The 13,252-nt window shown below is 43.3% G+C and overlaps 1 long non-coding RNA gene across 1 annotated transcript; it reads left to right on the top strand.

Annotated features, from left to right (window-relative positions):
- Positions 1–9,113: 9,113 nt before the first annotated feature.
- Positions 9,114–12,186, top strand: LOC123040546 (uncharacterized). The gene is made up of 4 exons (XR_006418183.1): positions 9,114–9,302; positions 10,976–11,104; positions 11,221–11,280; positions 11,389–12,186. It is a non-coding gene; the product is annotated as an uncharacterized lncRNA (long non-coding RNA).
- Positions 12,187–13,252: the final 1,066 nt, after the last annotated feature.

The raw sequence follows: 13,252 nt of genomic DNA, 5'->3' as shown, positions 1-13,252 counted from the left end.
CCGAGCCCGTACACACACACACACACAAGCATGTTTAATTAGTTTAGATAATTAGTCTTTAATTAGTTTAGATTATTTAGATTATTATTTTGTATGTTTAATTAGTTTAGATAATTAGTGTTTAATTAGTACACACACACACACACGCGTATTTTGTATGTTTAATTAGTTTAGATTATTTAGATTATTATTTTTTCACTATTAATATGTATGAATGCATGTTAGATGGATATAATTAGTGTTTAATCAGTTAGAAATTAGTGTTATATAGAAATGTTAGAAATTAGTGTTATATAGAAATGTTAGAAATGTTAGAAATTTTAGTATTATTTAGATTATTTAGATTAGCATAATTAGTGTTATATAGAAATGTTAGAAATTTTAGTTATCAAAATCCAATCATTAAAAAAATGTTACTTTTTGCGGGCACATAGCTAGTATTTGTTCTCGATGATGCCCGGCCCGCATCCTCGACGTCGACCCGTCCGCGACGACGTCCAGCCGACCCATGTCCGGACTGGGCTCCGCCGGGCTGGCACTGGGAGGTGCTGCCTGGAGGGGCGCGCCGCTTGATGAGGAACCCGGCCCCGGGTCCCGTCGTCGACCCTGATCTCGTTTGGTGGCATTCGCGTGGGCCAGTTTCGGTGCGGAGGGATCCGGCCCCGCCGGAGGTGGTACGTCGCCGTGTCAGGGAGGAGGACGAGCACGTCCATCGCTACATGGTTGCGTTAGAGGGCGGCAGGTTCTCCAATACCTGGCAGTATCTTCGGGGATCTCACTTCAGCTATGATCCTGTGAGGGTTCCTTCTCTTTGGGTGTCCACCGCCCGCGCCGCAGGAACCGCAAGTGTCCTAGATTCTTCTGTAGTATTCGATCTTTAATTAGCTAGCCAGTGATGTACTATTCAATATTATATATTATTCGAGATGATGTATTCGAGATTATATCTATTATTCTAGATGAAGTATTCGAGATTATATCTATTATTCGAGACGATGTAATTTGAATACTAAATTGTTTTATATTTCTTTTGAATTAGTTAAATAAAAGCTATGGCAGACAATACCGACAGAGAGGGAGAACAGACCATGTTCGATATGATACGCGGGCCAAATGATGATCAGAATGAAGAAGATTATGACGGCTCCGAATTTCTAAACAACATTGGAGAGGGTGATATGATATTCGATCGCGATGACCGAATTGATGAAGTCATGAACTACGATTATGACAATGACGAAGAACATGTTGATCCTGAAACAACAAAGACCGGCGAGGTATATATATTTATATAAGCAGGTATCTGGTGATCATCACATGTTTTAAATGACTTGAAGATATATTAACAAATCAATCTTTGTTGTTTCAGCCATCCGGATCGAGCAAATCTTCAGGCAAAAGGACGAAACGAGGCTGGAACAAAAAGTTGAAGGAGGGCGTAAAGTACAATATCGAGGCAGTCAGACCTAATGGCGAACCATTAGCGCCTAGGAAGATTGCGGACAAGTTCATTCGTCAGTGCAGAGTTCTTGTAAAGGACCAACTCCCGATCTCCCTTCAAGAATGAAGAGAGCCAGCAAAAGACAAAAGACAAAAAGGCAAAGAGGACGCTGCTCCACGTTCAGATGTTACTTTTGTCGACAAGAATCAAAAAGATCTGCTTTGGGATACTCTAATGGAACATTTCACCCTACCAGATCATTTCACAGAAGCAGATGTGCAGAAAGTCAAGGACGCTGCTCTTAGGAAGATGGCGGTTGCATTCAAGAACCACAAGAATCGTGAATGGGACAAGTACGTCAAGGGAGGAAGGAAGACTCCAGTATTCGAGGGAACACTAGAGAACCAACATGCTCATTGGGACGATTTCATGAAATTCAAGGATTCGGAATTAGCTAAGGAACGGTCGAGAATAAACAAGAAGAATGCCGAAAAAAAGGATAAGTTCCATAAGCTGGGGCCAGGTGGCTATGCGGTTGCAATGCCTAAGTGGGATAAGTCTGAGAAAGAGATGAAGGATGCAGGTGCCACTCCGGTTACTAAGAGCTGGCCCCCCAGGGTCAGGACTTGGTTCTATGCGCATGGGGGGGAGTTGGACCCGAAGACAGGCAATGTTTCGACGAGGGCAAGTCTGAAGGGAGCCGACGATGCGATACTTGTTGCAATAGAAGAGGCACGATCGGGGGTGTTTCAGCCCAACAGAGAGAACGACGAGCTTACGCGTGCCCTGAGAAATCCTGAACACCCGGGAAGAACACGAGGCAAGGGCGCTATTCCGTGGTATGAGGGGTTCTCAGACTGGAACACCGACTACAGAACCTGTGCGAGAAAGAAGATTGCGGAGGAGAAGAAGAGGAAGATGGAGGAGGAGCAGAGGAAGCGGGACTATGAACGCCTTCAAGGCCTAGAAGCAAGTCAAGCGGAATTGGTAGTCAAATTCCAGCGGCAGCAGGAGCAGATCGACTCACTTACCCAGCAAAGGGGGTCTCAGCAGCTGCAGCAGCTAGCGAATGATCCAGCATTGGATAGCACCGCCCTATCCATGCCGAGAAGCAGCGTGGGTTCCACCCCGGATGATGCAATGCTGGGTAGATACCCCGTGGATGACATCACGGAGAACACTAGCTGCGAGCTACACGTCAAAATGAAGAACATATCCATGAAGGTGGCGGACGCCGTTGCTTTTACAAATCCCCCCGAGGCAACCTTCCATTGCAACCCAATTCCAGCGGGCTATGCTCGTGTCTTGGTTGATGAGGTGGTGGACCCATATTCGGAGCTAGAGCTTGACTATCTTGGAGGTGACAACGAGCGCTTTCTCGGAGACGCCAAACATCGTATCATCCTATGGAAAAAGGATTGCATCATCATTCGAAGGCCACCGACACCGCGTCAGCCGACTCCTCGTCGAAGTCCGCCACCGAGTCAGCAGTCTCCCGCTCCTGCAAGTCCACCAAGTCCGGCAAAGTGTCAGGCCACTCCTCCTCCAAGTCCGGCAAAGTGTCAGGCCACTCCTCCTCCTCCAAGTCCGCCACAGCGTCAGACATCCACTCCTCCTCCAAGTCCGGCACAACCTCAGGCCACTCCTCCTCCATGTCCGGCACAGCTTCAGGCGGCCACTCCTCCTCGTCCAACTCAGCCCCGTCAGCCGTCTCCGCCGCCTCAGCAATCACAGAAGAGACACCCCGCAGCTATGGTGCGTAGCGGTACGAGTCGAGGTAGTACAGGAAGTACAGGCGGAGGCAAGCGATATAAATATGGTCCAAGCCTCACGCCTCTTCCGCAGAGGGCTTATGACAGGTCCGAGGAGGAAATCGCAGCCATATCGAAGTCCGAGGTGGAAGCCCATTTTGCACCGAAACCGCCAACGCCGCCAAGGGAGAAAGTGCCTGAGGAAAGGATTGACCACTTCATTCGTATGGCTCAACCACCAGCTCCCGAGCCTGTTGACACAGACTATGAGCGCCACATCAGGAAGTTAAATCGAGCACGTGTACGTAAGGAGGCGAGCTCGGGATCGAGCAAACAAGAAGCAGCTGTCAAAAAATACGGGAAAACCATTCCCCAGCTGGGACAACAGGCGGCTCAATCGATCCCCTCGCTTGTTGTGCCAACAACACGTGACAGTACGCGCGCCCAATATTATTGTGGGCAAACAGTTTACGTTCCTGAGGTGGGCAATGTGGTAATAACGGAGGAGCATATAATGCAGGCTGAAGTTCTCAAAATCACTGTTGGACAACTCCTCGAGATCGAGCCCATGCCTGTGCTTAGAGAGGATGAAATAAAACGGAAATATTTCCGGGGCCAACCTTTGGTCGAGCCAGACAAGGTCAAGAACCTCCCAACGAGAATGTATGAATTGCATCAATGGTACATGAACATTACCAAGATTTCCGATCGATTGTCCCTCATGGTGAATGTCAAGGAGGATCATTACTACCATGAAAAAGATGTGTCCGTTGAGTATTCTGAACTGTTTTAGTTATACAATCAAGACACACTCGACAAATCTATCGTCAGTTGCTATTGTCTGTAAGTGATTTCTTTCTGTAATTTAAGTCTCAAGCTAGCTGTAGTGATCCTTATCATTACCTGTAATTATCCTCACTATATTCTTTTCTGTGGTATTATATGCAGGATGAAGATGTATGAAATGAGAAAAGGTGGACGCTATGGCATTGGATTCATTGACCCAAACACCGTTAATGAATACACATGGAAAATAGATGAACGTCATCAAAAGGCCATAGAGGACAGCATGCTAGAGTTCTTGAAGCGCCTCAAATACAATGAAGATATACTACTTCCTTACAACTTCCAGTGAGTCACACTGTCTTGTACTACAAATTCTCTGTTTTTGCCTACTAGCTAGCTACATGTTTTTGCTTACATATGCCCGCTTAATTAAGACATGCAAACGTGTGTGCATGCAGATATCACTGGGTCTTGTGTATCATTAAAGTTGACGCCGGAACAGTTGAAATACTGGACTCACTACTCAAAGAAAAAACTGACTATAACATCTTGTTTGGGATAGTCAACAGGTAATTTCAATCATTATTAACTATATATCTCGGCCTATTTAGTTCGTCATTTCATGATATGAACTATTTAATAACCCCTTTATTCATTTTCTTTTTCGGCGGGCAGGGCTTGGGCAAGGTTCATCAGGGTCACGGACGGCGAATGGAAAGAAAAGCTTAAATGGGGAAGACCCAAGGTAAGTAATTAAGTAGTACTAGCTAGCTAGCTAGCTGCCATCTCTTTAATTATCATGCTTGATTAATTATTATCTGATCAAATTCCATTCTCGTAAAGGCCCTGAAGCAGGCGCAGGGAACTGATCTGTGTGCATTCTGCGTTTGCGAGAACATTCGCATGATGGCGTCCGAAAGGAGCGGATCTCAAAGACAGGAATGGGTACGCTTGTCAAAACACTATTCACAGTTTTTACACCATTATCGATATCTAGTCACACAACTAATACACATGCATATTGATCTCCTTCTTAACAGTTCAAAGAGGTGCGGGCGAAGCTCCTAGAAACGGAGCGCGTAGAAGCACTTCAAGAGGAAATAGCGGGATTTTTGCTCGACTAGGTCATAAATCCGAAGGGAGAATACTATTACCCACTACTGCCCCCATGAAAACCACTTCCAATTGTCATCGTGCTCCGAAGGCACCAATTAGGCTATAATGTCACTGGCTCCGAAGGCAACATGCATATGTAGGAGAAATTGTATATAGCTATACATGTGTGTATGTGTGAATTAATTAATATGATGGTTTGTGAGACATTGATGATATATATATGCATGATTTGTTCTACTAGAAATTCTATTATTTATATATATATATATATATATATATATATATATATATATATATATATATGCATAACGTGTACAATGTGTAGTATCGTAAAATACCAGCAAACGAAAAAGAATTAAAATGGAAACACAAAATTAAATGAAAAAGAAATCATAAAACTAAAACCCCCCAAACCTTATAGTACCGGTTGGTCTTACCAACCGGTACTAAAGGGCTCCAGGCCCCTGGAGCTGGCTCGTGCCACGTGGTTTCCCTTTAGCACCGGTTCGTGCTGAACCGGTACTAAAGGGGGGGGGGGGGCTTTAGTGCCCACACTTTAGTGCCGGTTATGGAACCGGCACTAAAGGGCCTTATGAACCGGTGCTATTGCCCAGTTCTGCACTAGTGTAAGCATAGCACAAGATCGTGTAGTTCGTTTGCTAGAGCTTTTCTAATGTCAAGTATCATTTCCTTAGACAATGAGATCGTGCAACTCCCGGATACAATAGGAGTGCTTTGGGTGTACCAAACATCACAATGTAACTGGGTGGCTATAAAGGTGCACTACAGGTATCTACAAAAGTGTCTGTTGGGTTGGCACGAATCGAGACTGGGATTTGTCACTCCGTATGATGGAGAGGTATCTCTGGGCCCACTTGGTAATGCATCATCATAATGAGCTCAATGTGACCAAGTGGTTGGTCACGGGATCATGCATTATGGTATGAGTAAAGTGACTTGCCGGTAACGAGATTGAACGAGGTATTGGGATACCGACGATCGAATCTCGGGCAAGTAACGTACCGATTGACAAAGGGAATTGTATATGGGATTACTTGAATCCTTGACATCGTGGTTCATTCGATGAGATCATCGTGGAACATGTGGGAGCCAACACGGGTATTTAGATCCCGCTGTTGGTTATTGGCCGGAGAGCTGTCTCGGTCATGTCTGCGTGATTCCCGAACCCGTAGGGTCTACACACTTAAGGTTCGATGACGCTAGGGTTATTAGGAAGACTTGTATGTGATTACCAAATGTTGTTCGGAGTCTCGGATGAGATCCCGGACGTCACGAGGAGTTCTGGAATGGTCCGGAGGTGAAAATTTATATATGGGAAGTTGTCATACGGTCACCGGAAAAGTTCGGGGGCATATCGGTATTGTACCGGGCCATCGGGAGGGGCCACCTCTCTCGGAGGACCTCATGGGCCGTAGAGGAAAGGGAACCAGCCCTTGGAGGGCTGGGCGCATCCCCCCCTTGGGCCCATGCGCCTAGGGTTGGGGGGAACCCTAGAGGGTGCGCCCCCTTGCTTGGGGGGCAAGCCCCCTCCCCTTGGCCGCCCCCCTCCCTCTAGATCTCATCTAGAGGGGGCCGGCCCCCTTCCCCCTTCCCCTATAAATAGAGGGGCGAGGGGAGGGCTGCACACCACATCCAAGGTGCATCCCCTCCCCTCCCCAACACCTCTCCTCCTCTGTTAAGAGCTTGGCGAAGCCCTGTCGGAGTACTGCCACTCCATCACCACCACGTCGTCGTGCTGCTGTTGGAGCTCTCTTCCTCAACCTCTCCTTCCCCCTTGCTGGATCAAGAAGGAGGAGACGTCACCGCTCCGTACGTGTGTTGAACGCGGAGGTGTCGTCCGTTCGGCGCTAGGATCATCGGTGATTTGGACGACGAGTACGACTCCATCAACCCGTTCTCTTGAACGCTTCCGCTCGCGATCTACAAGGGTATGTAGATGCACTCCTCTCTCTCGTTGCTAGATGACTCCATAGATTGATCTTGGTGATGCGTAGAATTTTTTTTATTTTCTACAACGATCCCCAACAGCTGCTACGCAACTGATCGAGGTTAATAGCCTACTCATATTCATGTGTATTGTGATAAAGGCTACAAAGTATAGGTATATAACCGAATGATTGTACTGTGTTCTAACAACGAGCCTGCCCCCTAGCTTATATAACATAAATGGGGTCCCAGAGTTACATACCCTGGTGGTCTACGTTGGTGGTGGTAGAGTCTCTTTGGCTCTGGTAACCCTGTCTTGTACAACAAGTCTTTTGTATAACTAGCAAACATGCCCGTGCGTTGCAACCGGAGAAACAATATCATGACTCTGTCCCAATAAGCATGGCTCAAGATTCCTGATAGGTCCACGTCCTGTAATTCGACACGATGCCTGACCGTGTCATCGCTTATATCCTTCTTCCCATTCTGAGGTACGGTGACTATGATGCCCACCTGATCACAACACGTCAAATGTGGTCAATCCTAAGGTGATGGGTTCACCACCACATGTCGCACCAATCAAACTTGTTCACAATTTTGAAAAATGCTCGCATTTCAAAAACCGCTTACATTTTTTAGGAAACTGTTCTTGTTTCGAAAAGGGTTAACTCTTTTAAAATTTTGTTCACTTTCGATTTGTTTGCAACTCCAAATTTGTTCAGCGTATATCACAAAATGTTGAATGAAAAATTAAATATTGTTCAAGGTATATATGTTCAATGTGTATTTTAAAAATATTCTCTCTTTTTTGCGATCTCAAACACTTGTATTACTCAATCACATTATGAATACAATCCTCAGCAACTATCTCCAAAACTTCAGGAGGACCTGACCCTAACCAACTCATAGTTCTATTATTAGAACGACCAAAAGACGCTAGCTTATCACTCGCTTTATTCTGTGAACGAGCAATATGAGTAATACAAGCTTGATGAAGGTTTATTAAACCCCTAATCTCATTAACCACCGACGAATAAAGTGAACGATCAACTTCGCCACCTGTGATCATAGAAACTGCAACAGAGGAGTCCATCTCAACGTGAATCGATAATGAAGTTCGTTGAACCACCGAAGATAGCCCCTCCAAGCACACATATAGTTCGGCCTCCAGTTCGTCTCTGCAGAATTGTAGTGTCCTGCAAGCAGAGAAGATTATTTTGCCAAACTCATCCCTCAAGATCATGCCAGCACCCGCATTATCACATGCCACGAAGGCTCCATCTGTGTTTAGTTTAACCCATCCGTGCTTAGGCTTCTCCCATCCAGGCAGCTCTACCATGTGAATATCACTTTGGCCCCTTTTCTCCATTGTAAAATATGTCTTTCCTTTCACTGGATCGGCACCACTATCAATTTTGATGGCCATAAGAGAGGCAAGGTAGCTCTGCAGATATCTTACGGATGCCTCCATCTGCTGTGCCGGTTTAAAGTGCACCACTTCATTGCGAATATACCAAGCACTCCAGAACACAAGCAGAATCATACACCGTTCCATCTCACTTCTAGGGGCTAACAGTTGCAAGAGCCACTCCTTCCCACAGTTGGTAATTGTCTGAAGCCGGGGTAAGCTCCAGATTTTTGCCATACTCAAATAAAGATCTCGTCCTAGTTGACATCTCAAGAACGGATGAAAATTGTTCTCTGTATCTACTCCACAGACTGGACAAATACTCGTGGTCTCCAAGCCAATTTTATGCTTATTCTTCCACGTTGGCAACCCATCAGTGTAAACTATTTCAATTTATATGTAAAAATTGTTCAAAGTGGATTTAATTATTTCTCGGCGTATATAAAAAAAGTTCAATGTGTATTTAATTTTCGAATTTGCTATTTTTCAGTCGACTGTTTTTCAATTCGCCTTCATTCAATTTTGAGTCCGTTCGATCTCGCGCTGAGATTCGCGCCCGGTCTTGTCCTGTTTTGTGTTGGTTTCGGGTTTGGTTTTCTTACCGGGCGCGCTTTTCTGCTTTTAGCCCGTTTTCCTCAGCCCCGCCCTCCTCGGCCGGTTTACTGTTGGCTTTTGTCGTTTTTGAATGCAGCAGCGGGGTGTCGTTCCCCTTTCTCATTTCGATAAGGCAGAGGAAGAGAGCTCCAGTGGCGAAGGAGGCGGAGGCGATTGCTTCTGTTCATGGCGATTCCGAGCTCATCCACCGCAGGATTTGATTTCTTCTCCTTCTTCTCTTGGTCTACCGGCTGCCCTGGTTAGTTGTCCTTGGCTCTCGTGTTTTGTCCGTGGTTTCGTGGCCGTGTAATCTCAGATCTAGGGGATTTTGTCGATCCCTGGAGTGTGTTTGCCGTGGTGTTTGTAGTCCGCCGTGGTTGTGGCATAGGAGGTTGCAGCGTGCCATGCACAATCCGTCGTGTCTTCCTTTTCCTGCTGTGGACGGAGGCCAAATCCCTCCTGGTTAGGATCCGGTAGGACATTTTTTGGAGGCAGTGTTGTGGCTATTTGATGTGGAGGTAGCCGTAGAACGCTAGATTTCCCTTGTTGTTGATGTGGAGGTAGGTGTGGTAGGGTTTAGTTTTGAGGGGTGGATCCAGTAGATGTTGAACTCTGAAGGATCGAGTTCAGTGATTTCGCACTCAGCATAACCTTGTCACTGTTGATGTGGATGTAGGTGTGGTAGTGTTTAGTTATACTGTAAATTAGTTTAACTGAGGTTTTTTCAGAGTTGGTCTACAGTTCCTATATAGAGCCTCTCTGCAGTTTTAAGTGTTTCAGTGTTTCTCGTTTTATAGCCTGAACCTTGTCACTGTATAAGCTTTTCCCCTCTAATTACCGTGGGGATAGCTTGTCTTTTTATCATTTTCCCCTATAGTCTCTTTATGTAGCTACCCTGTTGTGCATCACACAGTATTTTTCACTGGTAATTATTGTGTAGTTTTGGGTGGTAGTTATACTGTAAATTACATAGTAATTTGACTGATAATTTCTGTGAAATTATAGTGTAATCCTATCCCATGATTTACTGTCTAGTTCGACCGATGTTTAATCTGTAGTCCGATGCCCTCTTTTTACACAGTAATTTGACTGATTTTTTATTGTGTAATTTGTGTGGTAGTTACACTGTAATCATATTCGATTTACACTGTACTCTGTTGTGATTTTGCACAATATTTTTTATATGCTAGTTACACTGTAATCTGATGCGTTTTTGCACTGTAATTTCTCCCGTATTTTATTTGTGTAATTTGCATGCTAGTCACCCTATGATTTATGCATGAGTGGCCTCACAGTTCACCCCTGTTTGTTGTGCAGCCCTGCAGTTTTTGTTGTTTTTGTTGAAATCTGGATGATCCCATGACTTCTGTTCATCTATTTTCTGAACCTTACCAAGCAGTCAATGGATAAGTTTGTGCAGTCTTGATTTTTGTGAAACCTTTGTGGTGCTTTTTGACCACTCATGTGTGGTGGCTGATGCTTGATCTGCGAGTAAGACCCAGTAAACTAGTCATATGTTTTTGGCAGCAAATGCTCTTGCTTTTGTGAATTACTACTTCAGAAGTTCTTTGGGAATTTGTCTGTCAATTTTGGTTCTGCTAATAACTCTTGAGATTTTGTCTTCCTAGTTTGTTCAATATCACCATCACTGCTGTATCTAGTGGCGTGAGGCTTGTAAAATATCTATACATCACGTTTTCTGCTGAAGGTTGTTTTGTCGCCTGCATCCAATTCACAAACCTGCTGCCTTTGCACTGTAATATGTTGCGCTTTTGCATTGTAACTGTGTAATTTGTATGCTAGTTACAGTGTAATCGGATGCGTTTTTACACTGTAATTTCTTCCGTTTTTATTGTGTAATTTGTATGCTAGTCAGCCTGTAATTTCTCTTATGTATATATTGAGGCCCATTTTTTTCTCTATTGTTTTCAGGTACTATCTCAATGAGTAGACTGCGGAAAGTCTGTCGCAAGGATGTTCCCCTACTTTCTTCACTCGAGAGCGTTGATTCTTTGAAAGACCCTTATGTGCCTAATGATTTTGCTGATGATGGTTCTAATGGTATGTCTTTGGTAGTTATTATTTGTCTTCTTATCTTCTTTTCATTTTCATTTTATTTTCTATTTTTCTATTTTTATTAAAAAAAATATTGTTTTCTGATTTTTTTCCTTTTGCAGGGTTGTTCTGGTGATGATGAAGAGTTTGATAAAGCACTTTACAATTTCTATGTGAATAATGTAAGCCATTTTTTCATGTTTCTGGTGATGATGAAGAGTTTGATGTTTTTATTCCATATTTTTCCATATGTTGGTTTGATGATTTTATGTTTTTTGTTTCTTGATCAGAAAGTCAAGTACCTAAAGAGAAAATTATCATCTGCTGGCAGAAGGAATGTTGTAAGTCTTTTTTCTCTTCCTTGGGTCATTTGTATGGTACCTACACTGTAAATTTACCCTATATGAACTGTAATCTGAATGCCCCTATTACTGAGTGATACTTAGTGTGAAATTTGTATGGTAGTTACACTGTAATCATATAGTCATTGTGTAATTTTGTATGGTAATTACACTGTAATCCTACTCCTTTCTTACAGTGTAAATTTACCCATATCTATACTGTAATTTGAATGCCCTTTTTTAAGTGTAAATTTGCCCATAGTTACACAGTAATTTGACTGATAATTACTGTGTAATTTCGTATGGTAGTTACACTGTAATCCTGCACCTTTTTTACCTGCACTGTAATCCGATGCCTTTTTTTACTCAGTAATTTGACTGATAATTACTGTGTAATTTGTATGCTAGTTACACTGTAACCCTACACCTTTTTTTACAGTGTAATTTTACCCATATCTATACTGTAATCCAATGCCCTTTTTTACATAGTAAGTTAACTGATAATTACTGTGTATTTTGTATGGTAGTTACAATGTAATTACACAGTAGTTACAATGTAATTCCCCCGGTGTAATTTTACCCATGTTTGTATTGTATAATTTGAATGATAATTTTATGTGTAATTTGTATGGTAGTTTCACTGTAGTCCTATTTTTTCATTTTCTGCAGTGTAATTTTCCCCATAATGTATACTATAATCTGTTCCTATTTAAACTGTAATTTTACTCTTAATTACTATGTAATTTGATATGCTAGTCCCAATGTAATCCAATGTGATTTTACTCTGTAATTTTACCCCCTTATACATTTTGCTCAGTGTAATCTTATGCATTTGTACAGTGTAATCCTGTCAGGTGCTTTTGACTGGTCAAGAAAAAGGACAGTAGGGGCGACTGGTTCAACCTTTCTGTCGCTGTTAGCCGCTTGACGGGTCACAAATACAGCCCGATCCGTTTTCTTCAGGAAAAACAGATATACAACTGTCAACAGATTATTGGTTGGAAAATTTGAATAATAACCAATTACAAATCAGTCAATTGTTAAATAGACAGTCCTTTAATTTTTTCGGAGTACGCAAAAACGTCAATGTATATTTAAATTTGTTGATTGTATATAAGAAATTCAATGCATATTTTTAATTTCATTTTTTATGTTTTAAATAATTGTTCAAGTTGTCCAAAGTTTGTTCAGGTTTTAAAAGTTTGTTTGAACTTCCAAATTCATTCACGATTTCAAACATTATGCAAATATTTAAGGAAAATTTGTCTCTTTTTTCCAAGAATTATTGGAAATTAGAAATAAACAGACACAGCTTTTTCCAATAACTATTGGAAATTACAAAAAAGATCTGCGATTGTATGTACTACTTAAATTTTTGTGCTGCTAATTAGTTGTACTCGGTCGCTAGGTGGTGAGGCTGGCAATGCAGCTATATAGCGTGAGGTCGGGGGTTCAACTCCAAAAGGCGTGTATTTTAATTGACAACAACAACAATAACAACAACAACAACAACAACAACAACAACAATCCGTCCCTTAATATTAGGGAAAGAAACGCCATGGGCCGGTCAATGTGTCCCAGGATGGAACCGACCTAAGGGTCCTCAGCCCAGCCCATTAGGCCGGAAATCGACTTGGTGAGAAACCCCTGGGTCAGGACACTGTCACATGCCCCGCCGCCACCACCATGCTTCCGCCGGCCCCGGCCATGTCTCCGCCACAAGCGACCCCCCCCCACACACACACACACACGAGCAGTGAAGCCTCCGTCAGCTCCGGCTCGTCTTCGGGGATTTGCGCACGGGAGAATCGAC

The sequence above is a fragment of the Triticum aestivum genome, chromosome 2B (genome assembly GCF_018294505.1).
Source record: "Triticum aestivum cultivar Chinese Spring chromosome 2B, IWGSC CS RefSeq v2.1, whole genome shotgun sequence".
NCBI classification, from domain to species: Eukaryota; Viridiplantae; Streptophyta; class Magnoliopsida; order Poales; family Poaceae; genus Triticum; species Triticum aestivum.
This window is presented reverse-complemented; position numbering and strand designations above follow the sequence as displayed.